Source organism: Pezoporus occidentalis, unplaced genomic scaffold (assembly GCF_034315485.1).
Source record: "Pezoporus occidentalis ecotype Australia unplaced genomic scaffold, CSIRO_AGI_Poc_V1 ctg69, whole genome shotgun sequence".
Lineage (NCBI taxonomy): Eukaryota > Metazoa > Chordata > Aves > Psittaciformes > Psittacidae > Pezoporus > Pezoporus occidentalis.
In genome coordinates, this window is record NW_026916041.1 from 3,719,750 (window position 1) to 3,733,563 (window position 13,814).

A 13,814-nucleotide genomic window follows, 5' to 3' on the forward strand; every position below is an offset into this window, starting at 1 on the left:
TCAATTTTGCTAGGAAATGACATCGCTAGTGTTTGTAATGTTTATATATATAACTGCATGTCATGGTTTAAACCCAGCCAGCCACCCATTTTCTACTCCCCCCCCCCCCCCCCGCTCCCCGATGGATGGGAGGAGAATCGAAAGAATGTAACTCCCATGGGTTGAGGTAAGAACACTTCCATAACTAAGGTTATAACAAAATAACAAAAACCACTACTGCTACCACCAATAATAATAATGATAAGAGAAATAACAAGGGAAGAGAATACAATACCACTCGCAGAAACGAGCCCGACCAAGAAGAGAGAGTGCCTTTCTGGGTAACTCCCAGTTATCTCCCCTGGCATGACATGCCGTGGTATGGAATGCCTTTTTGGTTAGCTTGGGTCAGGTGTCCTGTCTCTGCTTCCTCCTGACCTCCCCTCCTCCCTGGCAGAGCATGAGGCTCACAAAGTCCTTGGTCAGAGTAAACATTACTGAGGAACAACTAAAAGCATCGGTGTTATCAGCTCTGCTCCCAGCCTGAAAGTCAAAACACAGTGCTGCACCAGCTACTAAGAAGGAGAAAACATGACTACTACTGCTAAACCCAGGACACTGCAATATATAAGTATGTCCTCCAGCAGAAAAGCAAGTATGGACTCCCACATGACAGATCTCTGCACAAAAATTTACATGAATAATATGTCAGAAAAACCTGTAATATGGACATATATGAGGCTGAGGCTCTGTTCTATTTAAGTTTAGAAGAGATTAAGTGTAGTCTGCCTAACGGGACCCAAGGCTGCAATTACCACAGAGCTCATGGCAAAAAACAGGGTATGAAAGCACCTCTTTTTTCATTCATCTGAGAAAGTGAAAAAAAAACAACTAAATTAATACCATTTTTAAAGGCATTCCAACAGATCTCAAAATATCTTAAAACAATCCCATTGTCTTTCAAATAATTTGTGGAAGGAAAGAGGTATTAGAAGCCAGAAACAGATACACTGTATATGTACATCATCAGTTTTATTTTTCTTTTAAAATTTGCATTTCTTGTTTTATTCTTAAAAGAAGAAAAAAACAAAAAAACCCACAAAAATAACAAAAAAAACACCAAAAACAACAAAAAAAACAACCAAACCCAGAGCAAAACAATAACAAAACCTGCAAACATTAAATTATTTTTACTTAGTAGTTTATGCCCCTCATGGTAGCGACCTCTTTATTTTGGGTCAACATTCTTCTTGCCACTCTGCTTGAGGAATACCTTATATAAAAGCAGAGCAACTCTAGATCTTTACTGGTCAGGGTGTAATATGTCTGTCAGTATAAAATCAGGCAGCTAGAAGAGAATTGTATAGTACATTTATGAAATCTGCAGTCTAGGCTGATTTACTTCATAAAGCAATTCGCATTCAGGACACGTTGCACACAGAGCTTGCCTGTTTACTGTTACTTTTTAGCAGTGGGGGGAGAAGAAGAAAGTTATTTGATAGTTTGCCACAGGAAATGATAAATTGGTGATTTTTAGGAAAACAATTGCTTGGTCTTGGCTACAAAATTTTAAATTTTCCTTCTGACTGTGCTTCTCAGAAGAGAAGAAAGGTATAATTTGTTGTTGCACTTATGATAGTTACTCAGAATGTGGTTTTCAACTTCAAATATTTTTAGAGAAAAAAAAATACACTAAAATCCACAAATGTGCCTTGAAACCTTAAGACTACTTCCTTGCATGTTTCTCACAATGTAGCTGCATTGAGGACTAGATTCACAGCTGAGCTTAAATGCATGCAACTACTTTGACTCACAGAGCTGTCCCCTTATAAAGTGAAAAGTGGCCACTTGGCAGTGAGGAACAGGGTAACCACACATTTGTCTTCTTTTCTATGACTTACTGAACAAATGTTTAGTAATATATGTATCCCAAAGTAAATACTTGAGAAACTGAATTTTAGGCTGTGTCTAAATAACATATTTGTGGCAATAACCTTTTAATTTGGGACATTTCAGGCGCATTTTTCTGAATAATTCCAATAAAAGTTTCTTCAAGATAACGTCCAGTTGAAATAATTAAGGTAGGGGTATATTAATATGGTTTTGAAGTTGGTTCAAAGCATATCAAACTTCTTTTTTATGAAGTGGAAGATATGTTTTCATTTTCCTTGACTCTTTCAATAAAATATGTGCTTTAGATGACTATTTCTGTGTCTAACAAATTTGAGGAATGATTTCAGTATGCAAAGAAAGAAGGATGAATGTCCTAATTTACACATATAACCATATCAGACTGATTGTAGATACTTTCTTCTCATGGAAACTAATATGCAAATATTCATTGATTTTGGCAGGGCTTGATGCTGTGTTATGACACTTCTTATTATGAGTATAATGTTTTTATTTATTGTGTCTAGTTGAATAAATGTACTTAGTATCTTAATCATGCAAAGAGAGATTTTACTTGTCTGTTTATTATAAAGCACTACCTCTTCTGAGAGGGAATTATGAAGGAGGTGTCTATGAAACAGAGGCAATATCTCAGTATGTTTTGTTACGATGTCTGTTTAAATGTGGAAAAACTGAACAAGTTTTTGGAAAACCAAAAAATTTTTTCATATTAAACTAAATTAGCATAATATTCCCTCCGTTTTGGGATTTGATCTGCCATCTAGTAATTGCCATTAACACTCATCACTGTTTTTAATTTTTTTCCTGTAATTTCTAAAGTTATTTCTATTGCACACCTGTCGTAAGTGTACAGCATAACATAAGTGTAAATTGCACTGTTGATACCTAAGAGTCTTCTGTATGTGTGTACTCTATCAGGAGGCAAGAATTTTTGCAGAGTTTAAAGACAGTCACAGACAAAATCAATACTTTTATGTAGCTTCTTGAATAAGAGAGGAATACCGTTTGTCCTGAATTGTTTGGTGTCCTGTTAAGGCCAATTTTGAAAAGCTTTAGTTAACTGTTTAATATTATTATGGAACTCTGCTCTGAATTTTATTTCCTCTGCAGAAACAAAACTTGATCTTTTCCGTTACATCACATTTATGGCTTCTTTCTATGTTATACATTTTCATGTCTTCAGTTTTCAAAACAGTTGATGCAAGCATCTCAACAAATGTTTATTGAACTTTATCCTAAAGTGTTCTATCAAGAAAAGGGTGTCTTGCCAAAAGAAATCCTGAAGCACATCTAAAAAAGCAATAAAGCCTTATGATTTTTTTTTTATTTAAGTAGATGTCGTGGTTTAAACCCAGTCCAGTAACTCGTTCACTCGCTCCCCCCCTTCTTTCCCTCCCCATACTCCTGGAGGGACAAAGAGGAGAATCGAAAAGAATGCAACTCCCACAGGTTGAGATAAGAACAGTTTAGTAACTAAGGTATAACACAAATCACTACTGCTGCTACCAATAATAACAATGATAAAGGAAATAACAAAGGAAAAGAATACATTACCTTACCACCAGCCAACCAATAATTCCCCCCCCCCCCCGCCTGACCAAGCTCTGACCGATACCTCCTCCAACCCCGCAGTGCACCAGCCCTTCCGGGTAACTCCCAGTTACATCCTGGGCATGACGTGCTGTGGTATGGAATACCTCTTTGGCTAGTTTGGGTCAGGTGTCCTGTCTTTGCTTCCTCCCGGCTTCCCCTCCTCTCTGGCAGAGCATGAGGCTCACAAGGTCCTTGGCCAAACCAAAACATCCTTGTTATCAGCTCTGTTCCGAGGCCAAAAGTCAAAACACTACACTGCACCAGCTACCAAGGAGGAGAAAAATGACTTCTACTGCTGAACCCACAACAGTAGAATAATATCTTTTCTTGCAGTTCTTGAAGGATATTAAGAAAGAAAAGCATAAGATATTATCAAGGAAGCCCTAAAAAATTAGGGCTGTTCGGCCTGGAGAAGAGAAGGTTGCATGGTGACCACAGAGCAACATTCTGCAAGGGGGCCTACAAGGGTGCTGGAGCAGGACTCTTTATTAAAGACTGTAGTGATAGGACAAGGGGTAATGGGCTCAAACTGAAAGGGAAAGTTGAGGCTAGATATAATGAAGTTCTTCTCTGTGAGTGTGGTGTGGCACCGGAATGGGCTGCCCAGAGAAGTTGTGAGTGCTCCATCCCTGGCAGTGTTCAAGGCCAGGTTATTCCCCACCCTCTCTCTCCTACCCACCCCATCCCTGCTTGCTCTCAATGGAGGTTGAAGCACTATGGCCCTATATGGAATATCTAGTCCCCCAGTACCTCTCCTCTTCTCAGCAGGACAGGGGTGGAAAAGGGAAAGAGAAAGATTACAAAGAACTCTGAGGTCAAGAAAAAAAAGTCTTAATACAGAAAAAATAAAGAACACACATGGAAGCAAATAACAGCAAGGAAAGGGATTTATTCTTGGAGCACTATGGCCCTATATGGAATATCTAGCCCCCCAGTTCCTCTCCTCTTCTCAGCAGGACAGGGGTGGAAAGGGGAAAGAGAAAGATTACAAAGAACTCTGAGGTCAAGAAAAAAAAGTCTTAATACAGAAAAAATAAAGAACACACATGGAAGCAAATAACAGCAAGGAAAGGGATTTATTCTCTGCTTCCCATGAGCAGGCAACATCCATCCAGTGCCTGTGAAATAGGGCCTCAGTCTGCATAGCCGTTGGTCTGGAAAACTAATACCTTAATGATGAATGCCTCCTTTCCCTTTCCTTCTTTCTCTTAGCTTTTATTACAAATCATGATGTCATATGACATGGAACATTTCTTTGGTTAGTTTGAGTCAGGAGTCCTGACTATATCCCCTCCCAGCCTTTTGCCCAAGGCCAGCTTAGTGGCCTTTGGGATGAAGCGGGGTGATGGAGTGATGGCCTTGATGTTGTAGGAACACTGCTCAATAGCAGCAAAACACTGGTGCGTCATCAACAACTTCCTAGCTACTAATAAAGAACAGCACTATGAGGACTCCTATGGGGAAAGTTAACTCCATCTCAGCCATACTCCATACATTTGCCAGCAGTTGCCAGCCCATGAGCTGTGTTTAGTTTTGATAGTGGCACTATCTGGAGCACAGTTATACCTTGGTTTGGGCACTGTTGTTGTGTACAGATTGAACAGTTTTTACCCTCAAAGTCTATGGCTTACTGAAATGGATGCCCTCAATGAGCAGTAGCTTGAGTATGGTCAACTAAGTGATGATAACTAATATGTTTGGTTTGAATATTTTTTCTTTCTCTCCTACACAATACTCTACCTAGAGTGGTTTGTACACAAGAATGGTCAAAAGTTTTCCTTTTAAAGTCAGATATTCCAAAGAAAACCAATTTGATATTTTTTGTTGTTTTTCACCGATCCATAATAGTGAACCTGCTTTTATTATTCACATGAAGAAAAAACAGAATGTGGATGCTTAAGAGTGATTCATATTTCTAAAATTCAGTAGTGAGTCTTTTACTGTTTATTTGCTAATTCTTATGATGATTATAACAAAGTTTTAAACAAAATACTCCTAATATTAATGGTCTTCCAGGAATGCATGAAATCCATTAATGATATTGGAAAAAAAAACACTCTTCCTATACTTTTCAATTTACAGTATTCCAGGATGACTTATGGTCCAAGATCTTGCACATAAGGACTAAGACTTCTAAATTAGTATTAAAATACTAGTGAAGATGACTCAGGAATGTGTTAATGCTTGGCACTCAATACACAAGTTTGATGGCTGTAAAGCTGTGCAGAAGACAAACTCTGAAATGAACCCAGGACACTATTTTGTAACCATTTGAAGTTAACTTTTGCTTTTAAATAAATATTTTCGGTAACTGCTAGTAGAAAACACAGTATAGATTTGAGTTACTAAATCACAGGCAAATATCTAAAGGCCTTTCTAATATAGCTCTAGAGATGTCAATTTTTTGCAGAAAATTTCATTTTTATGGGAAATATGAGATATTTTATGGGAAATATGAGATATAATATCATGTGAACAACTTCCTTTCAGTTAGTCTTAAAACTGCTGTATAAAACATCTGCTTTATGATTCACTGTCTGCAGATGCTGATTATTCCGACTTAAAAGTTAACCATAAAGTACATTTCATAGAAGCATTTGTCTTTGGTAGCGAAATAATGATAAGTCATTCTACCTCTGCTAACTTTTTTTGTTCTTTTTTTTTTAATTTACATCCTCTCATGTTCTTTCACATAAACCATGCTCTATAAAACAGAAGTAAAATTAAAATTATTAGTATTATATGTCTACATCTTAGATGGAAAAAAACCCAAGCACCCTACATTTTTAGAGCACCGATCAACTTTCTCCTTGATTTACAGACTAATGACCTTCCAAGGAGAGCTACAAATCTTGCTGGTTTCACATGTGATTCTCTTATAAAACTCTGAGATGTGCAGCAACTGTGTTGACACATTTGAACTAAGTACTGTCATTTCCCCCTTCACTGTACTAGCATTTTTAATAGAGGGTTAATAGCATGGTTTCTTTATTTCTGTCTCTACCTTACCCTTGTTACTGCTGACAGGTACTAGGATCCAAACCTGTGGAAAAAGCTCTCAATTTTTACTTTGGAAATAATTTGTTTTACAGGTATCAGTGGGATTATTGCATGTGTATCTGAAGACAAAACCTGGCCTAGTGGCTTGAGCTTGTTTGCATGAGGCTTAACTGCAGAGTGCTGTATAGGGAATTGTTCTTAGCACTAGGCAAATATCATAATTGCCAGATTATATATAAAAGCCCTGCAGCAACAGCACTAAACAAAGCAGTCTAGGGCTTTGCATATTTAGATTCTCTTGCTTCTGAATTCAGGCTTTGAGGCAATCTGTGATTATTTTCTTCTGGGACTGTTGAAGTTAGAATTGCAAGATCTTAATTATGTGCAAGCCCCACCCATCCTAGGATAATTTACTACTCTTATTTTGGGCAATTCTGTTTTATGGAAGCACGTCTTCCAGTAAGTTTCCTGCCCCAAATATTTCTTCACCCTTTAAAATTCCTGTCTGATCATAATAACATCTTTTGAAAGTACTAGTCTATTCTGACTTTAATTTCTAAAATGCGTATGTGTGCAGCATGTAGAATCACTGCAATAAAGGTGTGACCAGTACAGTATCTCAAGAAATCATTGGATGACCCATGAGAAAGCTGTTGGCTTCCACAGATGCAGGTCAAGTCTGGAGTCCTAAGAGGTGCATTCTCTGAAATCTGTAATCCAGCAAAAAGCATCTCAAAAAGTCAGAGACACAGGAAGACCATATGGATTCTGTGGCTAATATGGTATCATACCATACATAATGCAGTTAGTTCACTATAACAGCTTGTAAAACTTATGTTTTGGCTCTCATGCTGGGGAAAATTCTGTTACAGGACAGGACAAGATTAATAGGAAATCAGTCCACTAGATCACCCAGTTAAACTGGTGGGGGATATTGTAACAGCCTTCAGCAGGCTGAGGAAAGGGAACAAAACAACATCAGGGGGCTTAGATGGAGCCAGGAAAAACTGCCAGCAGGAACTGAGAAACCCCAATGAAATGCTCAATGAAATGCTCAAAACACTCTGAATATGCCAAGAAAATAGCTTACCAGAAGTCCTGAAGAGATATAAGTGCCATCATTTTATACTTTCTAATAGTTAGGAGTTTTTTATTGTAGTGGGTATTCAGGCATTTAGTTCCAGGAAAAGTTTCAAGGCTGTGAATCATAAAACTTGTCCTAAATAAGCACACATCCATCAACACTTTCTTTCAAGAGACTACCCAAGGTGTAAAAAGAGGGTGTGATCTCTTGTATGCAATATTCTTGTGGTTATGGCTTTCATCTGGGAAGAGGGAGATCTAAAATAGTTTTTCTATCCATAGTCTGCCATCTTGTAGTTTACATGGTATTTTGGGAAGAAGTACTCTTGATCTTGTCTCACTGGAGCTGCTGTTTCACAGCATTTAAATATTTTGGCCAGGGAAAATTAAGTTCTGTAACCCATTTCTGTTCAGTTGATGTTGGAACAGCAACATAAATCCATCATTTTAAAAGCTGGTCTCATGTTTGTGAGTTCTCTTTCCCTCATCCCCTTCTTTCATCTGACATTTCTAGCTGATTTTAGATTAATGTCTTTGATGTTTCACTGATGGTGCAACATCAGCAGAGATGATAAGCATGTTTTGAGACTACTGGATGAAGATTTGGAAGGTGGACATTTGCATATAGGGTAGAGAATGGGCTAGCAGTTCTCACCACTGATCATGGAGTTATGGCACAATTATCACTGCTAACTTCTTATGGCTCTCCATGCTTGCATCATGGAGTGCACACTGGACTGTACAACACACTTTCCTGACCTCTTCGTGTTTTCTCTGCTAGCAATAATTAGCCTTTTTTGGGGGGGTTGACTGATACAGGTTCTTACACAACTGTGCTGTCTTTGGTTGCAGCAAAAGATTTGTTAGACTGGGGCTTTGGCTTCTTAAATAGTATTGAAGCATGCAATGAAGATGGAGCTGGGTAGAACTTCCACAAAGTGTGAGCTGCAACAAGCAGCATATCCATGAGAATATCTCAATGGCTTTCTCTCCTGGCTGAAGTAAGAAAGAAGCTTTGAATACTGAGGAGTGGGCAGATGACCTGTGGTAGTTTTGATTGACTCCAAGTTTGAAGTGTGAAGATTCTTCTTCTCCCAGGTCTTTTTGAGTTGTCTGCTTTAGTAATGTACCCCATTACATTAATGTGTCTTCAAGTACTATCACATCCTCAGATAGATCTTCAAAAGTGAGAGATAGATCTTCAAAAGTGAGAGAGAAGAACATGTTAATTCATAGACAGTCAAGCTTATGTTTACAGCTTGAATGAGAAAAACACAAGCTTACCACTGTAATTTTTCCAGATTTTTTCACAACTGCGTGTAGCTGGCCATTGCAATGTGAAGATGCTAAGGTAGGAACGTAGAGTAGGCCAGAGAATTTGTTTCAAACTTGCACATTCTGCAAGTAATGTAAAATTTTAAAATCTGGCTTTACTTTGGCAATTTTAATGTGCTAATATGCAATAGTAAGTACAAAGAACACAGCATCACAACTGTTTTCAATTTTTTATTTTTCAAAAGCAATCAGGATGTATCATGTATTTAGCAGTAATCATCACAGTCAGTATCATTGGGGTACAGAAACGTCTTGGAGGGAGATGGCTATAGGACAGAATGAATTTCTTTATGGAAATTTATTATTTAAAATATAATCTAGTCCAATGTTTACAGTGATAGGGCTTTCTAGCAGTCATGGACAGTCAATCTCTTTCCTTTCAGGAAGCCATTCAACAAAACACAGCACTCAGGGTGCTGTTACTTATTTCCTTACAAGAGAAAATACAAATCTGCAGTGGTGATTTTGTCCAAGTTTAAAACAGAAGAAATATATGCACATATATTTTGAAGCAGAAGCTTTCATTCTTGCTGATGCACTGAAAGCTCTTTTTGAAATATATTCTGAAAGACCCATTAAACCATCATGGTATATCCTGAGTAGTTTAGCTTGCAAGTGAACTAGAGATGAATAAGCTAATAAGTTTATACACATATTTTAACTACAGAGTATGAGGAATAAAAAAAGATGTACATACATACTAATGGCATATTTCTTATTTGATGGACAATTCTGTTGGATGAAGGGCAGTGGAGAGAGGTAGTCAGCTCTTCCCTTTTCTTCTGTTTTTTTTTCTGAGGAATACAAATGATCCTAATGATAATACTCTAACATCGTAAAAAAAAACAAAACAAAACCAACCAACTGACCAAGCAAACAAACAAAAAAAAACAACACCAAAACCACACACAAAAAAAACAGCAAAACAAACAACAAAACTACAAAAAAACAAACCACCCAAAACCAGTTTACTTAATCAAACCACATTCAAAGACTTACCCTTCAGAGAATAAAGCATAAAGACAATCCTTTAATGAAGTTTCTCAGACTGTGGAATGAAAAGTAGCTTATCTGCAAAAAGAGGCATTTCCCAGAGAGCATAGAAGTAAGAATGGAGACAACCTTCCATGTACTTTGCAAGAGCTGGAGAAGGGCTTCCGCACTATGTGGAAAAAAGTTTAAACAATCTTTTAAAATATTCTCTAAGAAAAAACAACTCAAAACAAAGAGGATTTGGCTGTTGCCGTTCCCTCTCCCCCTTAAAAAAAAAAAAAAAGAAAAGCCCACAAAGGACACCACAATTCAGTGAAAACCACCACATATTGCTAAAACTTATAGGTATAGCAAATTTAATGTACCTGAAAGCCCAGAAAGAATTGATTTTGGAAATTGGCTTTATGACTTTTTTTGAGGTTACTGCTTGTATTTTGTCAGTTTTTGACACTTTTGACCCACTTTTACAGGAAGCAGTGTCAGAGGTACCAATAAAAAAATCTTACGAGAAGAGCATCTTTATAAGGCAGCATTCCCCAGAATATTAACAGCTGGTTAATATTCATCACTGTAACTTATGGGCACTAGTTGAGAGGTATGTCAAAAAAATCAAGTTTTATTCAGCTAAACGTTTATGCAGTGGTTTTAAAACTTAGTTGGAAAATCATGGTTTGGCAGCATTTGGGTTTGTGCAGAGCTAGAGTGCTAGAAACACTCAGGGTCACTGTCTCGCTTCTTTGACTGTTAATTATTCATTATTATTTTATACAACTGTTGTCTTCAATGCCTTTGATTATAATCGTCGTCGTGAAATATAGGTTTTCAAAGCTGTTTAATTTAGTCATACAGATTACATTAACTTTAGTCCTTTGAATATCCCAAAACTCTGTGATGTTACAGGTGGAAGTTAAATTAGCAATCTATAGTAAAGGAGTCTCATTTGAATCCAGTTGGACTAGATGGTTAATATGTGGCATTGTCTGAAATTTTCTGTATGAAGAAAAGACTTTACAAAGCAGTTATAACTCTATATTAACACTGGTAAACCTCCTAGCTTCCACTGAAAAATAACACTGTTTTCTGCTATACTTCGAAACTTAATCTTGGATTATTTTATAATTTTATAATTTTGCACCAAGTTTTCAATTTGGGGCTGGGAAAAAGTATGATACTGTAAAACCAAAATAAATGTTGACACAGGAACTGTACCACCATATTTATATGAGTACTATTGGCAGATATTTAAGAATCACAAGTCTCTGTGAAGACTTTATACTGAAGACTAAATTAAATCCTGACATTGTTATAGCATATATAGATGATTTCCCTATCATATCTGACTTTAACTGATATCTTAAAAATAGTGATTCCTCTTATTGGGGTGTCGATAACTTCTATTCAGTTTTCTGCAATCTCTTTTTCCTGTGTAGTTATTTCATTTTTCATGTATGTGTAAATAGCTTCCTCTGATATAACAACTGAAACACAAATTGTATTGGCACCACTGGGCTTAATTAATCTTGTTCTTTCTCTTCTAAAGAAGATGAAGAGCAGTAATATAGGAAATAAATATTCTGGGAGCAGATTTATCTCCCAAGTGAGACAAAACAGACTAGCTATCTCTAAGGGAGGAGTTAGTTTCATCTGTGGTCTGTAAAACCAGAAAGAAAGATAATGGCCATGGCAGAAATAAAAGAAAGGAAGAGAAGGAATAGTAGAAAAGCTAGGCTGAATATATAAATACCTAATCGTATTTATTTACTTCTGTCCAGTCAGAACCTCTTTTTATATTAATCTTCACTTAACACAGGATACAGAAGTGACAGTTATGTCAGGCTAGTAAAAAAAAAGGCAGAAAGGGAAAAGAGTAACCTCAAATCTGCCTTAGGAGGAAAACAAATGGATAAACTTGCAGCATGCTCGCTTCAGGGCCTGAATGAAAATCCATTGCTTTGTGGTCAGAATGTTTTTCTTGTTTGGCATTTGGCTAGCCAGAGTGTTATCAATTAAATGTATTCTAAATTATTACAGAAAGGATCTTCTCTATAAAATTCCATTTGTTAATTTTAGATTTGTTTTCTTTTCATTTTTTAAAATTTAATCAAGAGTCTACATTTTTTAATAACTTCCTTCTGCCTATTGCTCTAATTTGCTGTTTCCTGTCAGCAGGTGAAAAAAATCCATGGTTTTAATTTCCCTCTCTTTTAAATTAGGATTTAATGAAGACCATACTGTTAATACTGTAAAGCTACAAATGATAGTGTTTTATTAGCTTATAAGGTAATGCTCAATTTTTTTTATCTTTTTACAGTGAAGTACATATTTTCATGTATTTTGAAGTTTATAAAGTGGCTTAATAGAGGAAGTGAAAGGTTGCTTTAAATAAAAAAGAACGATTTAGGAATTAGATATTTTGTATGTATGAGAACAGCAAAACGTGCTTGAAAAGAATAAAATTCAGGTCATTCTATCATCTAATATATTCTAATGTCAACAGAAAATACATTTCTTGTGGTTTACCACCATAAGGGAGTCAAGCTTAGCCCAGCTGCTTACTTACACACACACACCCTCAGCCACATCGGGGTGTGAATTGGGAGGGTGAAAGTATGAAAACTCATAGGTTGAGAAAAGGACAGTTTAACAGGGGAAGAAAAAGCTGTGTGTGCCAGCAAAGCAAAATAAAGGTTCCATTTGCTACTTCCCATTGGCAGGCAGTCGTATAGCCATATCCAGGAAAGAAAGGCTCTGTCATGTGTAGCTTTTACTCAGGAAGACAAACAACATAACCCCAAATGTCCCTCCTTTCTTCTTCTCCCAGTTTTTATTGCTGAGCATAATGCTATATGATGTGGGATATCCCTTTGATCAGTCGGGGTCAGCTGTTCCAGCTGTGTCCTCTCCCAGCTCCTTGTACATCCTCAGCCTGCTCACTGAATGGGTGGTGTGAGCATCAGAAAGGGCTGCTCAGCAATTGCTGAAACATCCCTGTGTTAACACCATTGTTTTGGTGCCAAATCCAAAACAAAGCACCAAGACAGCTACTATGAAGAAAACAAACTCTATTGCAGACAAACCCAGTGCAACACTTCAGTGTATGACTTTCTTCACAGTTCTGCCAAAGGCTAGACAATCATCTCTCTAAGTTACAAACTCTATGCTTTCATAGCACAATGCAGATGGATCCTGGATGAGATCTTTAGGCCTCACCTAGATATGGGTACTAAATACCAGTGATAAATTATAAAATTGTGGGAGTCCACTTTGATTTGCAGGAAGTTATTATCAATACGTGTATGCAAATGAAAAACAAAACAAACAAAAAACCCACCAAAACCTGAAGAATAAAAATTCTTTTGTTTCGAGAATCTGATATGCCTGAGAAATTTCCATGGATGTGTTTATTGAGTAACCACTAACATATTCAAAAAGATAATTGCAACCACAAAGAAAGGACTTGGTTCAAAGTCATTTCATGTAAACATGAGTGGGTTGGTGCTGAGGTTAGCTCTTTTCCTAGAGGCTTCTGTCATCAATTAAGTGGTACAAACGGGATGCAACATACTGCCTTGGTAACACATTGCGCTAGGTTTGTTCAACACGATGCTAAGGGTGATATAGAATCAGACCTTCGTACTTCAATGAGCAGAGTCTAAATATGAAGATTAATGAATTTTGCCATTTACTGAGCAAACTTACAGCTTCTTTGTGCTTCCTGTAATTGAATGAATTGGAAGCATATATCCACATGGCTAGAAATGTTAAGAAAACTTAAATTCAGATCTGGATTTTACAATTACTGTTATCTATAAGTGCACAAGGTTCTCAGTGTCCAATAAGCCCGTGCCATCATGAATCCTGAGAAGAGTTTGTACCTGGTCACTTTTACTAGCTGGCATTGCTTTAATAAATCCTTAGGC